A 20,030-nucleotide genomic window follows, 5' to 3' on the forward strand; every position below is an offset into this window, starting at 1 on the left:
GGAAGATAAAGAATAAATATTTATTGCATGAATGAAGGAATGCCATACAAGGCTTTTCCCCCTTCTTGCTCATTATATCCCACTCCCAATTCCTCTGGAACTAGAACGCTCCCCGGCTAAGAACAGATGACTCGCGAAGCGAGGCTACGGGAGCAACCGTGTGAGGAAACAGATGCACATGTGCTCCTCAGCTGAACTCTTTGACATCACCAATTTGGAGATTTTGATCAAATGCCAAGTCTGTTGTCATAGTCTCAAGGTTCTGAGAAGAGAAAAGTGCTGCCTTTTCGTTTCTGGAATTAGTCAAGATTTTTCTATGCAGAGTGAATAATTAGATGTTTATGAATGGTTTTTGTTAGGTTGGCACAAATTCGGGGTTTTATGTTATGTTCAGTATATTGATCTGCTAAAATAGTTTATTGACATTTATGACACTTGGAAATTATGTATTCTTTGTTCTGTTGCCAGGAGTTCAGTTGATCATAGTAATGAATATTAATTTCAAACTTTAAATGACCAAGTACAAAACAAGATGTCTAAAGCTGCGCTTTTCTATATTATCGTATTCTGAATATAAGGAGTAATAATTAGAAGATTAATGAATTTCAAAAGTTCTTTCTCCTTGAGTCTTTATAAAAACCATTTTGTGTCATACATTTTTCTCTCCTACAGATGGGTTTACGGAGGGCACTTTACGCGATGAGCCCTAGATGTTCTACGTACATGACAAATCGCTAAATTTTATACCAGAAACTAATGTTATACTGTACATTAACTAACTGGAATTTAAACTAAAACATAGGGAGGAAAAAAAGAAAATACAAACCTGTATCTTAAATGGTTATCTATTTATTTTGAGAGAGAGAGAGAGCCAGGGAGGGGCGGAGAGAGAGAGACCGAGAGTCCCAAGCAGGCTGGCTCCACGCCAACAGCATAGAACCCAAGGTGGGCTCAGTCTCATGAACGGTGAGATCACAGCCTGAACTGAGATCAAGAGCCAGTCGCTTCACTTACCCAGCCCCCCAAGTTCATATTTTCAAATCTGACAATGGCCTTCACTCGCCTCTCCCTGATCTGTACTTTGCACTAGGCACACGGAACACGTGGCAGGCACAGCACCCAAAGATCTGCCAAAAAAGGTGAATGGTAAGAAAAATTAAGGAAAACAAATCAACTTTTCTAGCTTTGTTTTTCAGTCTGTTTCCTTTTTCTGTCTCATTTTGAGTTACCCAAACAGTTTTGAAGGCATCAGCTCTGCTCTCCATGGCCTGCCAAACAGCGATCACCATAGTAGATATTATAAAACGTGAAAGCACATGTTTTCCTATTCCGTAAAACTCTAACTTTTGACATTTATTACAAAAAGGCAAAGTAATGACATGTGGAGTGACTCTTGTAAGATACTCATTTTGACACGAAATGAAGCAAGGAAAGTCTGTAAAGGCAAATAACCTGCTCACCACTAACCTTTTAAAGCCAGTTGGACCCCAGATGCTTGGAATTGAGTTAATCATAATTCTTGGTCCAGGATATACCATCATTGCTTGAATAAGCATGACCTTTTATTTGTTTTAATAATAAAAGATGCCCATGAACTTACAACCTAACCCCAGAACCAGAATATTATGTTTATCTTAAGTTTATATGTACACTCTTTTCTGACCCCCTTCACTTGCCTCAGCAGAAAACAATATCCTGTATTTATTATCCCTTTATTTATTTTTAAAGTTTATTTATTTTTGAGAGAGTGAGTGCACATGCACGCATAAGTGGGGGAACTGGAGAGAGAAGGAGAGAGAGAATCTTAAGCAGGATCTGCCCTGTCAGCACAGAGCCCAAGGTACAGCTTGATCTCACTAACCATGAGATCATGACCTGAGCTGAAATCAAGATCCAGACACTTAACCACCCAGGCACCCCAATTTATTATCCCTTTTAAAAAATAGTTTTATCATATGCACATAAGCAAGAAGATATGCATCTATCTACACAATGCATTGATTGTCTCTACTTTTGCTTCTGTTCAACCTGTATGTAAGATTCATCCATGTTGTATTTGTAATTCATTCATTTTAAAATTATTTTATAACAGACATATACCACATGAACATACACCACAATTTACCCATTTTCCTGCACATGGGCATTGGCATTTTCAAAGCTTTTATTATTCTGAACTGTAGTGTAGGAGTTTTCTTGTGTTGATGCCTGGTCCACGCATGCAACATTCACCTTGTATATGTACCTTGGAAGGCAGGTGCTGACCCTCGGGTATACAAATCTATAAGACCTACAGCTTTACAAATTATTTTCATAAAACTGCTGAGGTAGTTTCACTTTCTAATGCTTGGTATTTGTCAGACTTCTTAATTTTGGCTGTGTATTTCGAAAAGTGATATTGCATTGCGATCTGATATACACATTGTCAAGGTTTTTCATAATGGTGATCAACTTCATCTGTTTGTTGGCCAAATGTGTTTCTTGTGTATGAAATACTTATTCCTGACTTTTCCCTTTTTTTTCTATTTTTTTTCTTGTTGACATGTAAGCCTTTTTATATTTTCTTGGTACTATCACTTTCAGTTATATGTGTTATAAGCACCTTCTCCCATTTTTGTGGCTAGTTTTATCACTTTCTTAAAAGGTCTTTTAGGGACATCTGGGTGGCTCAGTCCGGTAAGTGTCCAACTTTGGTTCAGGTAATGACCTAATGGTTCGTGGGTTCAAGCCCTGTGTCGGGCTTTGTGCTGACTGCTAGCTCAGAGCCTGGAGCCTGCTTCGGATTCTGTATCTCCCTCTCTCTCTGACACTTTCCTGTTCATGCCATCTCTCTCTCTCTCTCTCTTTCTCTCTCAGAAATAACTAAAAACATTTAAAAAAGTCTCTTAATTTTAGTATGGTCAAATGTATCAGTATCTTTATGAATTAAGCACTTTACACACAAATATCCACACACGTATGAAAAGGTGATATTCGATATATATACACACATATATAATATAAACATATACAGATATGTAAGTATTTGTATATATTTCCAAATATGATTTTCATGATTCTAAATCTTCTGATTATAAAACAAATTTATGGAATAGGGAATACCACAATTTTATATACATCGATTGCAAGCTATTTTCTGAATTGAGAATTATTGAAAGAAAAATCCATCTTCATATTGAATAGCATACTCTACATTTATTTATTATAGACAAAAACTCCAATTTATTTTTTTCTCTCCTTTTTTAAAATTTTTTAAATGTTTTATTTATTTCTGAGAGAGAGAGAGACAGCGTGAGCAGGGGAGGGTCAGAGAGAGAGGGAGACACAGAATCTGAAGCAGGCTTCAGGCTCTGAGCTAGCTGTTAGCACAGAGCCCGACGCGGGGCTTGAACCCACAAACCGTGAGATCATGACCTGAGCTGAAGTTGGATGCTTAACCAACTGAGCTACCCAGGCGCCCTGCAAAAACTCCGATTTAAAAGAATCAGCGTACACACACACACACAATGAAATATTACTCAGCCACAAGGAAGAGTTAAATCTTGTCATTTGCAATGATGTAGGGGGAGCCAGAGACTCCTAGTACTATATTAGGTAAAATAAATCAGTCAGATGAATGCCATATGATCTCACTCATAAGTAGAATTTAAGAAGGAAAACAAGTGAACACAGTGGAGGAAAAAGAGACAAACCATAAAACAAACTCTTAACTATGGAGAACACAGTAAGGGTTGATGGAGGGAGGTGGGTGGGGGATAGGCTAAATGGGTGATGGGTATTAAGGAGGGCACTTGACATGACATGCACTGAGGGTTGTATGTAGGTGATGAATCACTGAAACTAACATTACATGTTAACCAACTAGAATTTAAATAAAAACTTGAAAAAAGAAAAAGAATCAACCATTTTTTAAAATTTACCTCTGGCCAAAAAATTATACATTAATATACAATGAGAATGTGTATTCTTTCTAGAAACCAAATCTCCTGATATTTATTTCATATATTTATAGGCAGATAACCCATGATTACTTTAAAATGTAAGAAACTACCACGTAATAGTTCTTGATTCATAAAAAAATGCCACGGCAGAAAATCATAACTATTATTTAGTACTTGCTAAGTACCAGACACTATTCTGAGCATCTCATGAGCATTAATATAGTTCCCATAAACACCCTGTGAGGGTAGTACCACTGTTATCGCTTACACATGATGAAACTGACTGACCTCAAGAAATTTGCTCCAGTTTTCCTAGTAAACAGTGGAGCTAGAATCTAAATTAAAACCATCAGGACACTTTTGAAAATAAAAGTGCTTATTTAAAGTCCCCTGTAACAACAGGTGTAAACCAGCAGGTATCAGGCCAACCCAGATATGTGGCCACCTGGCCATGTAGCATCAAGAAAGTAGATCTTTCCAGAGTCTTTATCACTTCAGAAATAATGACCATAACCTATTTCTTATGGGTCTTTACATCTTTTGATGTGAACATTTTCAGCTAGACCTTTTGTCTTCAGCGTTGAGCACTTTTTCACACATTTATAGGCATCACCACACAAGTCCCAGTGCCTGGAGCCTCGTGGAAGTGGGCCTCAAATATTCCTTCCTTGTCTTCTCCGTTAGAGTCTGAGTCTCAGCCAGAGAAGACTTTGTGCTGTGTGTCTCAAAAGAGTTGGTTGTTACACTTGCTCTATTTTGAGTAGAAACAAATAGCACATATTCAAGTCTTGTGTAGAATAAGAGGAAGGAAAGAAAATGGGGTTTCTGAAATACAGCTCAAAAGTGAGAAAACAAATGAAGACCATGGGACTTCTGAGTCTTTATTTGGCTTTTCTGCTGATTATTTTTTTTAAACGTTTATTTACTTTGGGGGGTAGGGTGGGGCAGAGAGAGAGGGAGAGTGGTGTCCCAGACTCCGTGCTATCAGCACAGAGCCCAACGGGCAACCCCATCCCACAAACTGTGAGATCATGACCTGAGCTGAAATCAAGGGCTTGACACCCAACTGGCTGAGCCATCCAGGCACTCCCTGCTGAATTATGATGTAAAAATTGCCACTGAAAATGATGGGGACGGGGGACAAATCAACATCAGTCTTAATAAAGCACCCTGAAAAGCCTAACGTATACATGGCCATCATTTACCGTTTTTGTGTAAAGATAAATTCATGTAAGGGTTTTCCTCCTTATTTGAGTTCATCCTAAGGCAGTGTGGTGTGTGTGTGTGTGTGTGTGTGTATCTTATGTATATTATAATGTTTTGACATCTTAGCAAAAATCTTTCTGGCTGGGGAGAGTCTGTCACTCTTGGGACTAGCTAATTCTTGAGAGAGCATAGCAGAGGGCCCAGTTAAAGCCTGCCTTTCATATGCAAACCAGCCCACCCAGAGCCATATCTCTCTGGCTCCTACACCCCAGGAATAACAGTGCTTTGTCTTAATCATCCCAGGGTCAGGTCCTCAACAGCGGAAGAAGCATCTCTGTAGTCCACAGCCTGCTGAAATGATTCCAACAAACCAATCCTAAACTGTGTATCTGCCCTGGCTTGCTTTTTCTGCAGAAACCCCAATAAATGCTGAGGCCTAAGCTCTGCCCCGTTCCTGCCTTCTGTCTGTCTCCCTGTGACTCTGCATGATGTGCCCTGCCACGCTTCTAGTCTCTACCAACTGTGAGTACAGTGAACGTTGTTTCTCGGAGTCCCTCCTCTGTCTCCTGGGGCCATCCTGACCACGTCATAAAATAATACAGAACAGTCAGAAACTTGAAAACGGGAAAACTTATAAATCAAGAGGGGAATCAAAGGAATGTTCTGGGGTTGGGAGTCGCTTTCCACCAAGCCTCCCCTGAATGTGCTTCTTAGACATTGGCTTCGACATTGACTTGGAAAAAATGGCATTGTATCAAAGTAACACTTTCTATGAGCATTGGTCGTAATTCACGTGCTATTCGTTTATAGAGAAGTCTTATAATGGAAAAGGAAACCTTTTTAAAAACTTTCTTTTTCTTTTATTTAATAGATTTCTTGGCGGTGCTTTTTGATTAAGTGCTTTATTGATTCAACCGTATTAACCTTTTTGAGTAAAGCATCTTTCACATATAAGAAAAATCTGATCATTATCTTATAATGAGCCCTGAGTGATTCTTTGTCATTTCCTTATTGGCAGACGCCAATGTGTTTGGCCTAATCCTCGACTTCATTTCTCTTAGCCATGTCCAGAAACAGAAGCTCTTAAATTGAGCCAGAGTTATTAATTATGGGAATCTTGGGCCCCTACACGTGACAGGTACTGACTGTTTGTTGAAAGAACAATAGAGGCATAAATTGTTTTTAGACTATGATACGTGATCCTTATTTTATCATAGTGATTTTCTAAACTCTGGCATACTTGAAACTCAAAGAGGAGAAGAGCCTGGCTTCTCCACTGTAGAATGACAGTTACAGGTTGGGTTTATCCTAAAGCTACGGTTTACTTAGTGGTAGAGTTTTACTAATAAGTACTATATCCTTAACCTGTTATCAGTGATGTTATAGAAACAATTTTCAGAGAAGTGCACCTACTCCTATATCTTTCTTTCAGATGGAGTCTTGGCTACTCAGAATAGTATTTCAAAGCTTTCATGTTGGTTGTAGATTATAAATTTATTTGATTATTCACTTGAGGTATCCAAGAAATAATTTAGAAGCTCTTGGTGTTTATTTTTTAAGTTATTTTCTATGGGTAGTTCAAATGAAATTTTATGTATTTAATAAAGGCATGTTTTGAAATGTTGAGAGGTCTACAAGTCAGGTAAAAAGCTATATTTATTAGCCCTAGGAGATCACTATAAAACTCAGACATAAAATTAATTTCTCAAAACATACAAAAATATGGAACTCCCTATAGCTTATGTCGGTCGTCAAAAAATAGTGATATATTGTTCCTCTCTATGAAGTTGCTTTGCCACCAGCAAGTTTTAGTTAACATTATTATGATAGTGAATGACCCTAAAGAGGGCTCCCTCGTTCATTTAAGTCTCCTTCCTAATAACCTACAGCTGTGTGAATGTCCTCAGCGGTGGGAGTTTCTGATGGACACATTAAAAGTGTTGGTATGTCACTCCGTATGGTTCTTATGGGCTTCCTTTGATGACTCATAATATTCCGTCAGTCCAGCTGTCAATGGCCAATTCCTCAGCTGGGCTGATGACTTGAAAAGTGACTCACTAGTCTTTAATTGTTTCTCATTGTTGCTACTAAAAAGCTGGGCACTCTTTATTTGCAGTGAGTGAAAAATAGAAAAGCACTCGTTTCAAATTAAATCAGCCACGTCTTTGAATAGGACAACCTTCTCAAACCTCAGTAAACGTTTGTTTTACACACTAAAGTCCACTTGGTTGTGCGGATACAAAGTAATTTGGAAGAGAAAGTATTATTATTTCAATTGCATAAAAATGTAATCACACATTTGCAAAAGAGGCCCCAAATGCAGCATTGGGCAGGAGTTTAAAAAGTGATCTTATTTTGTTGGCTTGTGATGGAGGTGTTTAACTTTCAGACTTGTTTTCTGAAGCAAAGCAATGAACAGCATAAAGAGGTAATGGCAGTTTTACTATACAACTTATTTAGAAAGAATTCATGAGATCATTACATCTTTTCTTTGGGAAAAAAAGACATTATTGACAAATAGCAAGGAACCTACAAATTACATACAAAATTAAACAGAATTTAAAGAGGAAAAAAGGATAAATACATAAAGCCTAACTCTGTAATGGGATTAACAGTTAATTTTTTCTTTGATATTACATTTTAATTTATAGCCAGTCTTATAGAGCCTTGGCACTGTATGTTTACATTGTTAGAGGAAAATTATGTATTGATGTTTATATGTGACCCTCACTGTTGATTTCTAGACATTTGCCCTTTTTTTTAATTGGAAAAATCCTTTCATTTTAAGAATTTTGGTAGAAAGGAAATAAGTTCTTGGGAAGCTAGTTTAGAGTGATTATGTATCTTCAAGTTTCTCTTATCTTCAAGAACACCAAATTTACTCCAGGATATGAGGAATATATTTATAAATATTTATAAAAACTTATTCACTTGTTCTAAGGCCTGTGCAAGTAAGGCTGAAACACAAATGAATTATGATTATTTCTATTTCATTAGGTGTTAGTGTCTGTGAAATATTCTTAACTCTGCAAAATCAGTTAAGGCATATTTTTATAGAAGCTCAAAGCTGAAGACTCTAAGGAACATTAGTGAAACTTCACTTACCCAAAATTAATGGGCCCAGATACAGGTGGAATTCCAAGGAAATGACTATCATTGTATAAACTTCAACCCTTTAATTATGCAGCTACTTTGTTGTAATGCTGCCCTCTCATTCTGAGAGTTCACTTGCTATGTAGTGGCTGCTTTTTCTCTCTCTTATGACTTTATCTTTCCTCATCTATTTTATGTCTCTGTTAGGGATAGAAATGACACATAATTTCCTAAGAAACTTTTCTATTATACCTTGCAAACAAATCACAATCATTGGCACCTCAAATCTTTTCTCGCATGGTGTAAGAAATGTAATAATTGTTATTTACAATGGCTTTCTTAAAGTTGGAAGGCAAGTGGGAAGAAGGTGCTTTATTGCTTTTTAAACGGTTTCCTACAGTGTGTTGACTTAGTTCAGATATATCTTCGGGAAGGTCTGGGTGTCTCAGATGGTTGAGTCATGATCCCAGGGTAGGGGGATCAAGCCCCATAACAACCTCTGTGCTGAACGTGGAGCCAGCTTAAGACTCTTTCTCTCTCCCTCTGCCCCTCTCCCCCACTTGCCATCTCTCTCTCTCTCTTTCTCAAATAAAATAATATAAAAAATATATCTTAGAAAATATGATGCTGAGAAATGCCAGAATCGGGATACAAGAGTATACATTTGAAATTTGATAATTAAGAGGGTTTATTAAATATTGGCAAACAAATACATGAAGTGTAAAATATAGAGGTGATATATGTAAATAAAACACAGTAATCTCATTTCTCAAATTCTTAAAAGTTTATTTATTTATTTAGAGAGAGAGAAAAAGAATGGGGTAGGGGCAGAGAGAGTCCGGGAGAGAGAGAAAATCCCAAGCAGGCTCTGTACCATCAGTGTGGAGCTCAATTTGGGACTCAAATTCATGAGCCCGTGAGATCATGACCTAAGCTGAAATCCAGAGTCAGATACTTAAGTGACTAAGCCACCCAGGTGCCCCATCATCTCTCAATTCTTTAATCAGAATGTAGTTATTAAGCCTCTTTGTGGTTTTATTTCACAAAACATTAAAAACGAGGAGAAAGAAAGATAAGAATGCAAAAACAAAAGATGACAATTGGAAAGATACCAGCACAATAATTTCTTATTTTTTATATGATAATATTGGATCTGTTTTGTCTGCAGTTGGAATAAAATTATGGCAAAGTTAGTGAACACATTCCTCCTTCCCACATGTCCCCTAACATTCTAATGGATGACATGCTGTAAGGGAGTAGCTTGCTTCTTTGGATCCATACATTTGGTTATAAAAATGAAACCCTCTGGAAAAAACTGGAAATGAATAATAGGAAAACTATTTTACAATAAAAAAAAAAAAACCCACAGGAATTTGGGCTCACAGGGAAGCTGGAAGTGCAGTCATTGAAAAATGACTGAGGGTGCTGGACATCTGAATGCAGAAAAATGAATCTAGACACAGACCTCACATCCTTCACAAAAGTTAACTCAAAATGGATCTTTGAGCTAAATGTAAGATGCAAAACTATAAAACCCCTAAAAGATGATATAGGAGAAAATCTATACAACTTTCAGTGTGGTGATGACATTTTTAGATACAACTCCGAAGGCAGGGTCCATAAAATAAATAATTGCTAAATTGGACTTCTTTAAAGTGAAAAACTTCCCTAAAAAGACAATGTCAAGAGAACAAGAAGACAGGGGCACCTGGGTGGCTCAGTCGGTTAAGCGTCCAACTTTGGCTCAGGTCATGATCTCACAGTTCGTGGGTTTGAGTCCCATGTCGGTCTCTGTGCTGACAGCTAGCTCATAGCCTGGAGCCTGTTTCAGATTCTGTATCTCCCTCTCTCTCTGACCCTTCCTTGCTCACGCTGTCTCTCTCTCTCAGAAATAAATAAAACATTTTAAAAAATTATATATACATATATATAAAAAAAGAACAAGAAGACAGACCAGGAGAAAATTTTGCAAAAGACACATCTCATAGACGACTGGTATCCAAAGTATACAAAGAACTCTGAAAATTCAACAATAAAACAAACAACCTGATTAAAAAATGAGCCAGAGACCTGAACAGACACCTCACCAAATAAGATATACAGATAGCAAATAAGCATACAAAAAGATGTTCAACATCATATGTCATTAGGTAATTAGAAATGAAAACAACAGGGACTGCATACCTGTTAGAATGGCCCAAATTCAAAACACTAACAACACCAAACACTGGACAAAATATGGAGCAAACAGGAACTCTCATTCATTGTTGGGGGGAATGCAGAATGGTACAGCCACTTTAGAAGACAGTTGAGTGATTTCTTACAAAACTAAACACATTCTTTTTTTTTGTAATGTTTTTTATTTATTTCTGAGAGAGAGAGAGAGAGAAAGAGAGAGAGAGCGCGCAAGCAGGGGAGGGTCAGAGAGAGAGGGAGACACAGAATCTGAAGCAGGCTCCAGGCTCTGAGCCGGCAGCACAGAGCCTGACGCGGGGCTCGAACCCACAAACCAGGAGATCATGACCTGAGCTGAAGTTGGACACTTAACCGACTGAGCCACCCAGACGCCCCAAAACTAAACACATTCTTACCATATGTTCTAGCACATGTGTTTCTTGGTAGTTACCTTAATGACCTGAAAACTTATGTCGACACAAAAAGCCAGCACAGTGTCGTTTATAGCAGCTTTGTTCATAATGTTTATTGTGACCCAAACATGGAAGCAAGTAGTCCTTCAGGAGGTAAATGGATACATAAACTATGGTACACCTAAACAGTGGAATAATCTTCAGTGCTAAACAGAAATGAGCCATCAAGCCATGAAAAAACCTTAAATTTATATTACTGGGTGAAAATAAAATCAAATGGAAAAGGCGACATACTGTATGATTTTAACTATATGACATTCTAGAAAAGACAAAACTATGGAGATGGTAAAAAGATCAATGGTTTCCTGGGGTAGGTGGAGGGAGTGATGAATAGGCAGAGTACAGAGGATTTTTAGGGCAGTGAAACTATTCTGCGTGATACTACAGTGGTGAATACATGTCCTTATGCATTTGTCAAAGCATGCATAACACCAAGAGTGAAACATCATGTAAATTACAGATTTGGAGTAGATAATGATGTGTCATTTGCAGGTCATTGATTTTTAACAAACATACCACTGTGGTGCTGGTGTTTATGTGGAGGAAGTTGTGCATGTGTGGGAGCAGGAGTGTAGGAGAACTCTCCCTATTTTCTGCTCAGTTTTGCTGTGAAAGTAAAACGGCACTAAAACGTTAAGCACATTTAAATGGCTGGGGACATTGAAATGCCACAGACCTTCTAGGAAGGCTGCTCTGCGTATCCTCTGACTAGTGGTAAATTGGGGGAGGAAAGAGCTTGGGGTTGTGGCAGCAGTGAAGCCTGAAAGGACTCACGAGAAGAATCAGGGCATGGTAAGAGTACCTGTCAGAGAAGCAGCTGACAGGCGGTTGGTTCAGGAGTGAACCAAACTCACCTTTCCTCCAGGAAGATACTAAGGAAGGTAACTGTTGGTTGGAGATTGCATCTGGGAGGCTGGGGTGATAGCTGGTAGAAAAGCTCACCTCTGCTTTTTTATTTGTTCAAAGAACATATTCTATTTTGCATTTTGTAATGCCTCTTTTGGGGTAGCTTGGGGATAACATACCAAAGAAACAAGTGTTAGGCACTTAATAGAACCTATATAAAGTTGTACGTGAACAGAGAGAAAATGTATGAGGCAAACTTGATACAACCTGTATAAGGATAAAAGATTAAATATAAACATTACATGAAAATATTTTATTAATTTCCTACTTTTTTGGAGAGCCCCAGAGCAGTTTTACAAGGAGGACATAAAAATGAGAAGATGTTAAGCTAATGCTTATGGATACAATGAAGAAATAAAGAATATTGAAAGAAATAGAAAGGTTTTTTTAAAAATTCTAAACGATGACATAAGGAAATCTCATAGTTCAGTCAACTAGAAGAGAGATAAAATAGTGTCCAGGCATTTCTTAATTGGAAATTTCTTTTTCTCAGCCCAAAAAGAAACTTTCCATCTGTTCTAGCATCTGCTTACTGTGGTTCAAGAATTTCTCCAATTTAACAAGTAGGTGTGACAATTGTGACATCTGGGAATTTTTTCATAAGGACACACAAAAAGAGTTGAGGTGGCTGGTAACGGGTTTCATAAGCTTTTTATAGATTATATATATACACAGAATTAAAATGGCCTCGCACATGGTACTTTTATAGCTTTTTTTTTTTAAAGCAGCTTTGAATTGATGTACTATTAGAATTATACTTGTTTTTGTTGTTGTTTGTTTTTCATTCATTTATCACAAGAGGAGCAGAAGAAATTAAAGAAAAATAGAATAGAAATCTAGTTACTACAGACTAAACATTTGTATCTCCCCCATATTTTCATGTTGAAATCCTAATATTCAACGTGATGGTGTTTGAATGTGGTGCCTTTGAAAGGTTCTCAAGTCATGAGGGTGGAACCCTCATGCATGGGATACATGCCTTAGAAAAGGGGCATCAGGGAGATCTCTATCCCTTCCTCCATGTGAGGACATCATGAGACAGCACAGGCTATGAACCAGGAAGCATGTCTTCACTAGAAAGTAGCCATGCTGGGAACTTGACCTTGGATTTCCTAGTCTTTAGAACTGTAAGAAATAAACTTATGCTTTATAAGTAATTTATGCTTTGGAAGTAACATAGGCATAAGCTTATGCTTTATGTTACTCAGTCTCTTGTATTTTGTTATAGCAGCTAGAACTGATTAAGACAACAGTCTATGAATGCAAATGAAGACCATTACAATTTTACAGTGGACTTCTTCCATCTCTTAGGCTTATTTTGGAAACTGAATACTGAACCTTTATAATTTCTTGCTCTCATTGGAGGAAAAAACAAACCATGATGTTACAAAGTTTAGAGAGTTCAAATATGGCTTGAATATGTATTTTTTTTCCTATCTCTTAAAATGTTTTTAATGTTTATGTTAATTTATTAAATCATTTTTGGCTCATCCACATTGCTATACAGTGTCTCCAATATTTCATTGTGCTTTTCAGTAAGTGTCAGACACCCTGGGAAGCAAAAACTTGTGCAATCATTATCTTTCTGGGTTTCACATTTGGAAATTGAAAACGTGAGAGTGTGACCATAATAGGTATTTTGTTGTGTGGTTAGAGCAAATATTCCTAGTCCTCTGACTGTAATATATTCCAATTCCACTTTTACTTGAAGCAATTTTCTGTAGTCTCACAGTACGGGTCATCCCAATATGGCCATCAGGGGTAGCTCCAGGGTGACCTGAGACTTTTTTGTTCCTGGCCAGTCAACTAGTCTTCAGCCCATGACCAGAACTCATGAGTCTCTCAGTCACTCAGAGTCATTCTGTATAAAATGTTTTTTTCTGTCTACACTTTCTTCCTCTGATTTGATTGGAATTTTATGAGCCATAGGAATGAGGTGATATATGGGAAAGGCTGAGAAATTGAGGAATTCTGATGCAAAGCTGTCTAATATAATATAAAGTGAATAATAGTTGGAAGTTAATATTTCCTTACTATACTGAAGTACAAGTTTTCTTTCACATATCCACATCCCTCCCCGCCCCCCTTCCACACAAAGAAGCAAAGAATATGAGAGACTTTTAGCTCTTGAGTGATCCTCCATATTTTGTTGACTTTTTAGAATATTTTTTAAAATAACTGTTTATTTACTTATTTTGAGAGAGCACGAGTTGGGGGAGGGCAGAGAGAGATGGAGAGAGAGAATTCCAAGCAGGCTCTGCATCATCACTGCAAAGGCCAATGCAGAGCCAAAGTCAAGAATTGGATGCCCCAACCAACTGAGCCACCCAGCTGACCCTAGAATCTTTATTTGCTATTCTATTTTCAATATCTGTATCTATACCTATAATGTTAAGGGTATTAAAAGATCCAAGAAAAGGAGGAAAAACATACATATATTACCACAAATATAGGAAGAGATGCTCAACCTAGGCTTAATTAGGAAAACAAGATCATAGTGAGATACCATTTTACATACAATAGACTGGAAAAAATTAAGCAGTCTTATAATACCCAGTGTTAGTGACTATGTGGATCAACTGGGTTTCTCATTCATTGCTGTTCGGGATATAAATAGAAAATAATTACTTGTAATAATAATAATGATGATGATTTCTGGCATTATCTTATAATTTAAAGCATTCCATACCATTTAACTCAGCAATTCTACAAATATATATACATGCAGTCATGTGTACTAGGAAACATGACTATTATAATAGTCCTGCACTGGAAACAACCCAACTGTGGCTCCCAAATGAATCCATGATAGTGTCATTTACCAAGGATAATGATTCTGCACAATTGATTGCATCAATATAAAAGACTTAAATCAGAAGGACCATGAGCATCTAACACAGCAGCTAAAACATTGAATATACATAATCACTTATTAAATCGATTAATGACAAAAATCATTGATTTGGGGGATATGATGTGACTCTAGGTATTGATAAATGTTTAACAAGACTTCTGACTAACATATTTCCCTCTCAAGAGACAACAAATATTTATTAAGAGCTTTTTTACCAAATATTTTCTCATCACTTAATGATCCTGGATTATATTAGTTTGTATTTTGCTGTGTAAATGGTGCTAAAAATTGTCACCCTGTCCATTTTGTAACTCGAACCAGCTTATGAACTTCTAAAGGGCAAGGACCACATTTTTCCTTTTCCTTTCTCTTTTCTTACAGAACTACATGGAGTGCACCATTGGTAGCTGCTTAGTACTTACTGCTGAAACAAAAATCCACTCAAAATTTTCTCCTTTATAAAAAAAAATACGTGTTTTGAAAAAGGACAAATCATGGTCAAAAGCAGAATCTTTCAACTAGGCTAAATGCTCCATGACTTCAAGTGGATACTTTTAAAGAAAAGTTTAACATATATGGTAACGGTGCGGCAATTATCTCTGTGTGTAGGAATATTTTTGTGACAAATACAAAGAAAATCTTACATGGTAATTCTGAGATATAATGAAATTCTTAGCACATAAGGCATCAATGATAGAAAAACATTGTATATCTAATATTCATCCAATTAAAAACATGCTAAACAGTGTGCTACGCTCATTATCTTGCTAAGGGAAATGGAATCCAAAAAGCTGTTGATATTTCAGTTCTAAGAGGTGATTGTTGTTGTTGTTGTTTAATCAAGTACTAATCAGGAGAGATGCACTTTATAACAAGAGAGCCAATTTATCTGACTTCAAAACTACCCAGGCAGTTAGCCTTAGATGATTATTCTTAGAAGTATGTTAGCCCATTTCCAATTAAACTGTACTTCCTGTTGTTATAGCGGTTACAAGAGGCACAGATTTAAAGAGAAAAAGAAATGTGCTTCCCCACCCTTTTCCTCTTACCCAGTCATCACCAAACCTTCTGATATGCTAATTTGTTCATAGGTATCAGATGAAAATCCTTGGAGAGAAAGCAATAGAAATTCCAAACCAACATAACTCAACCAAAAAGGAAGTTTATTGTTTCATTAACTGAGCTCTCTATATCTGCTATGATGAGGATTTATTGCTAGTTATGCTTCCTCTGGGTTGGCTCCACTTTAAAATAGGCTTTTTAGTGGTGGTTCCATATCTAACAGGAAAGAGAACTTCTCTCCTTCAAGAGCAGAGCAAACACTTTGCTCTCATAGACTGATATTGAACCAAGGACCCAACCCTTAATCACTGTTTCCAGGGAAAGAGATTTAGACTCCTGATATGTGTCTCCCTTTGTAGACATGCTAGTAGAGAATCAGTTGACTGCAAACACCTAGGCTACTCTAGAATGGCTTGATACTTGGGCAAAATTTAGGGTACTGTTACCAAAGGTAACTATGCCAAATGTTGCAATTTTCTGTTATACCCTTCAGGTCAGTCCCACATTTTCTTACATCTTTAATAATTATGGGCTATATATTTTCCTTGAAATAGAAGTATAGTGATAGCCAGCAAGAGAGAACAGTTTTTTTGTTTCTTGCTTGGTGAAAACTACAAGCTACTTTCCTGCTAGGTGACTTACAAAGAGTCGGTTTGGAGCCAGTTTTTGTTAATTCTGAGGAGTTTCTTGAAGCTCTCTTCTTATTCAAATGGAAGAAGTAGGAAACCATTGATTAATGAAAAGTATATATATCAGAATATTTTGTGGCTTGATGAAGTTTTGCCCAAAGAACCTTTGCTATGCAAGCTTTGGGAAAGTGAAGTAAATTTGCATTGTCAAAGACTTCTACGACTTCTACGGAGGAAACAGAATCTCCCCTTCCATTGGGGACCACCTATCAGAACATCAGATGATTGAGATGATTTCAAATAAGTTCCCCTGTGTCTCCAAAAGAGCATTTGCCCTGAGGGAAGGCAGATGTTTGACTCGTGAATTCTAGGACATCATGAAGGAAGATTCATTCCATAATGATCTGTGTTTGGAAGACCTCTGTCACAACGGGCACATTGGGAGAACCACGTCCCTAACCTGAAAGGGTAAAAGGAGATGTGTAACTTTGGAAGCCTATGTGTGGTGTACCTCTGTGGCGTGTGCTGAATCACTGAGGAGGGTAGAAAGGCTCAAATGTTCGCACTGGGCTAGATCTGTTAAGTGCAGTGAGTTGGTATGGCAGTGACAACAGAAATAACTGTTGAATGTTGGGGCTGGTACTGGTCAGACAGCTGGAGTATCTGCCTTGTCTCCTTCTTTAGTATTTCTCTTTTCCTCCCTCCCTTCCTCTTTGCCTCCTACACTTCCTTTGTTAATTCTCCTGCTAACAATAACTGAGAAACTCCTTTGGGTTACATAAGGGAGAGGTTTCAAGAGTTAGCTACTGGGCTTCCTTTTAAATTGGTCCTGTGGGGGATTGAATGATTAATTTGAATATTAAAAAGATTTATGATCTTAATTATACCTCAAGCTGGTAATGCAGGCCACATTGATTTTACCATACTAATTTAAAAAAACCCACAAAAACAAAAACCGAAGCTTAAAGAGTTATTCCTAAGAATTCTGCAACTCCTTCTACTTTCTAGCTTCCAAACCTGATCAGGCATAAAATTACCTTTAAAATAAATTATTCCCACACCATCAAATTTAGGTGTAGGTGTTAGGAATATATCTAAAGAAAGAGTAAAAACTGGGGCGCCTGGGCGGCTCATTCAGTCAGTTAGGTGTCCGACTTCGGCTCAGGTCATGATCTCACAGTTTGTGGGTTTGAGAGCCCTGTGTCAGACTCGGTGCTGACAGCTCAGAGCCTGGAGCCTGCTTTGGATTCTGTGTCTCCCTGTCTCTCTGCCCCTCCTCCATTCATGCTCTCTCTCTGTCTCTCTGTCTCAAAAATAAATAAACGTTAAAACATTTTTAAAAAATTAAGAAAGCAAAACAAGTGGAAGAGAGGAAGGGTTGTGAGTCGGCAGAGAAAAATGAGGGCCAGAGAGTCAAGTATTGGCACTTTCCATCCCTGTAGAGGGAACGCTGGCTCATGGACCCATCAGACATCCTGGCAGGAGTATCTGCTTTCTTGGTCATGTTTCCTTAGCCAGATGCCATTGAACAATTAATTCAAATAATTAACTCCCTTCCTTTCCAAATTCTGTGTTCATAAAGAACACTTATATGTTAGCATCTCCATAGGGAAAGAATAAAGTATTTTACTAAATAAGGTATCTATTCAACTGGACTCCTTGGTGACAGAGGATGGCAACATTAAACTGAGCTTTAAAAACACTAATTTCAAAATTAATAAAACGTATGCATTGGAAAATGTAAAAATAAAAGTTATATCAATCTCAGTTCAAACTAAAATGCATGACTGAAGGATGTTTGCTTTTTCACAAAGATCATAAAGAGAGTAAAAAGTTTGTATTGGGCTTTTGTTTTTCATTTTTGTTTTTGTTTTTGTTTTTTGGAGAGACTTGCCATGTGAGATGTGAGGTATACAGTGTGGAACATGATAGTCATGTTTTCTGCTTTGTTCTAGTCTGAGGGCTCCGGGGGGAAATAGCATGTGACCTGGGATATGAGGTCTGAGGGAGGAAGAAGATTAGTGGCAGCAGAAGGCCGTGGGGGAGATTTCTACCTTAGATCAGTCTGGGTTTTTGGTCACAAACAATGGAAGCCAACTGACTACCAGATTAAAAAATAAATTACTGAAAAAATATTGGGCCTGTCACAGAATCAATTGGGAGATTGGGAAAGGATTAGAGAATGAGAATCCAAAAAAGTTAGACAATGGAAAATACCGTCCAGAATACACCAGAGTAATTTTTTGCTTCAGATGCTCTAACCGGTGCTGTCCCCACTTGATATTCATGCTGAGCTATAAGTAATCTTTACCGCCACTGTGTCTTTGTTTCATTTCCACAGATTTCAAAGTTCTGGCAGGAGCATCTGATTGGCCAACTATGGTCGCCATTCTCTAAGATGGGCTCCTATTGATGATTGCTACTTGGTATTCATGCTTTTGGGTTGTCCTCCTGCCCCCACCCCAATATTGTATTAGGGCTGATCTGTGTGACCAATAGAATATAGTAGAAGTAATGGTGTGCAACTTCTCAGGCCAAATCATAAAAGATGTTGTTATTTCTGCCTTGCTTTCTCATGGATCATTTGCATTAGAGGAAGTCAGCTGCCATATTGTGAGGGCACTTAACAAAGCCTTTTGGAGATGTATACAAGGTAAGGAACTGAGGCCGCCTGCCAAAAACAGCACCAACTTGTCAGCCATGTATGGAACCATCTTGAAAGTGGCTCCTCCAGTCACATTTAAACATTCAGGTGTTGCCTCGATCACAGCTTCAGTAGAGATTAAGCCAGAATGGTCCAGCTAAGCTGCTCCTGAATTCTTATCCCACAGAAACTGCGTGAGATAATCAAAGTTTATTTTTAAGTTACTAAACTTTAGGGCAATTTGTTATGTAGAAATAGGCCACTAACATACATGCCTGGTTTTTTTTTAACAGTTTATTCTCAAGTTGCTTTCCATATAACACCCAGTGCTCATCCCCCACCCCCATCAGCCCTCAGTTTGTTCTCAGCACCCTCCCTCTCCCCAACTATTTTTCCCCTTTCTTCTCCCCCATGGTCCTCTGTTAAGTTCATCCTAATCCACCTATACATGCAAACATATGGTATCTGTCCTTCTCTGCCAGACTTATTTCGCTCAACATAACACCTTCAAGTTCCATCCATGTTGCTACAAATGGCCAGATTTTCTTCTTTCTCATTGCCACATACGTGCCTGATTCTTACCTGTCAGAAAGAGAGAGAATCCCTCTCTCATTTTAGAGATGAGGAAATTAACTCAGGTTAAAAAAAAAAAGTGTACATTTTTTTCAAAATCACTTAATAAACAGTTTGCATGGTTCTTTTCCATACCAGCCACTGTTCTAAATACTTTACAGATATTAACTCATGTGGTTCTTCTAGCAGCACTGTGAAGTAGGCACTCTTCATACCTATTAGAGACTGCATTGGTCTCCCCCAAACCAGTATATTGCAGCCCTAACCCCCAATGAGACTATATTTGGAGATGTGGCTTCTACAGAAGTACTTGAGGTTAGATGAGGTCATAGTATGGGGACTCTCATCTACTATGGTTGATGTCCTTACAAGAAGAAGAAGAGACAGGCACCTGGGTGGCTCAGTCGCTTAAGATCTGACTCTTGATTTCGGCTCAGGTCAAGAACTCACAGTTCATGAGTTCCAGCCCCACAT

The 20,030-nt window shown here is 37.8% G+C and overlaps 1 long non-coding RNA gene across 3 annotated transcripts in view; it reads left to right on the forward strand.

Annotated features, from left to right (window-relative positions):
- LOC144241732 (uncharacterized) overlaps positions 1 to 20,030 on the forward strand; it is a 331,611-nt gene that overhangs the window by 70,282 nt on the left and 241,299 nt on the right. For all 3 annotated transcript variants that reach the window (XR_013338172.1, XR_013338174.1, XR_013338173.1), the window contains one exon: positions 5,562 to 5,669. This is a non-coding gene — a long non-coding RNA (uncharacterized LOC144241732). The remainder of the gene's footprint in view (positions 1 to 5,561; positions 5,670 to 20,030) is intronic.

Source organism: Crocuta crocuta, unplaced genomic scaffold (genome assembly GCF_008692635.1).
Source record: "Crocuta crocuta isolate KB4526 unplaced genomic scaffold, BGI_CrCroc_1.0 scaffold17, whole genome shotgun sequence".
NCBI lineage: Eukaryota > Metazoa > Chordata > Mammalia > Carnivora > Hyaenidae > Crocuta > Crocuta crocuta.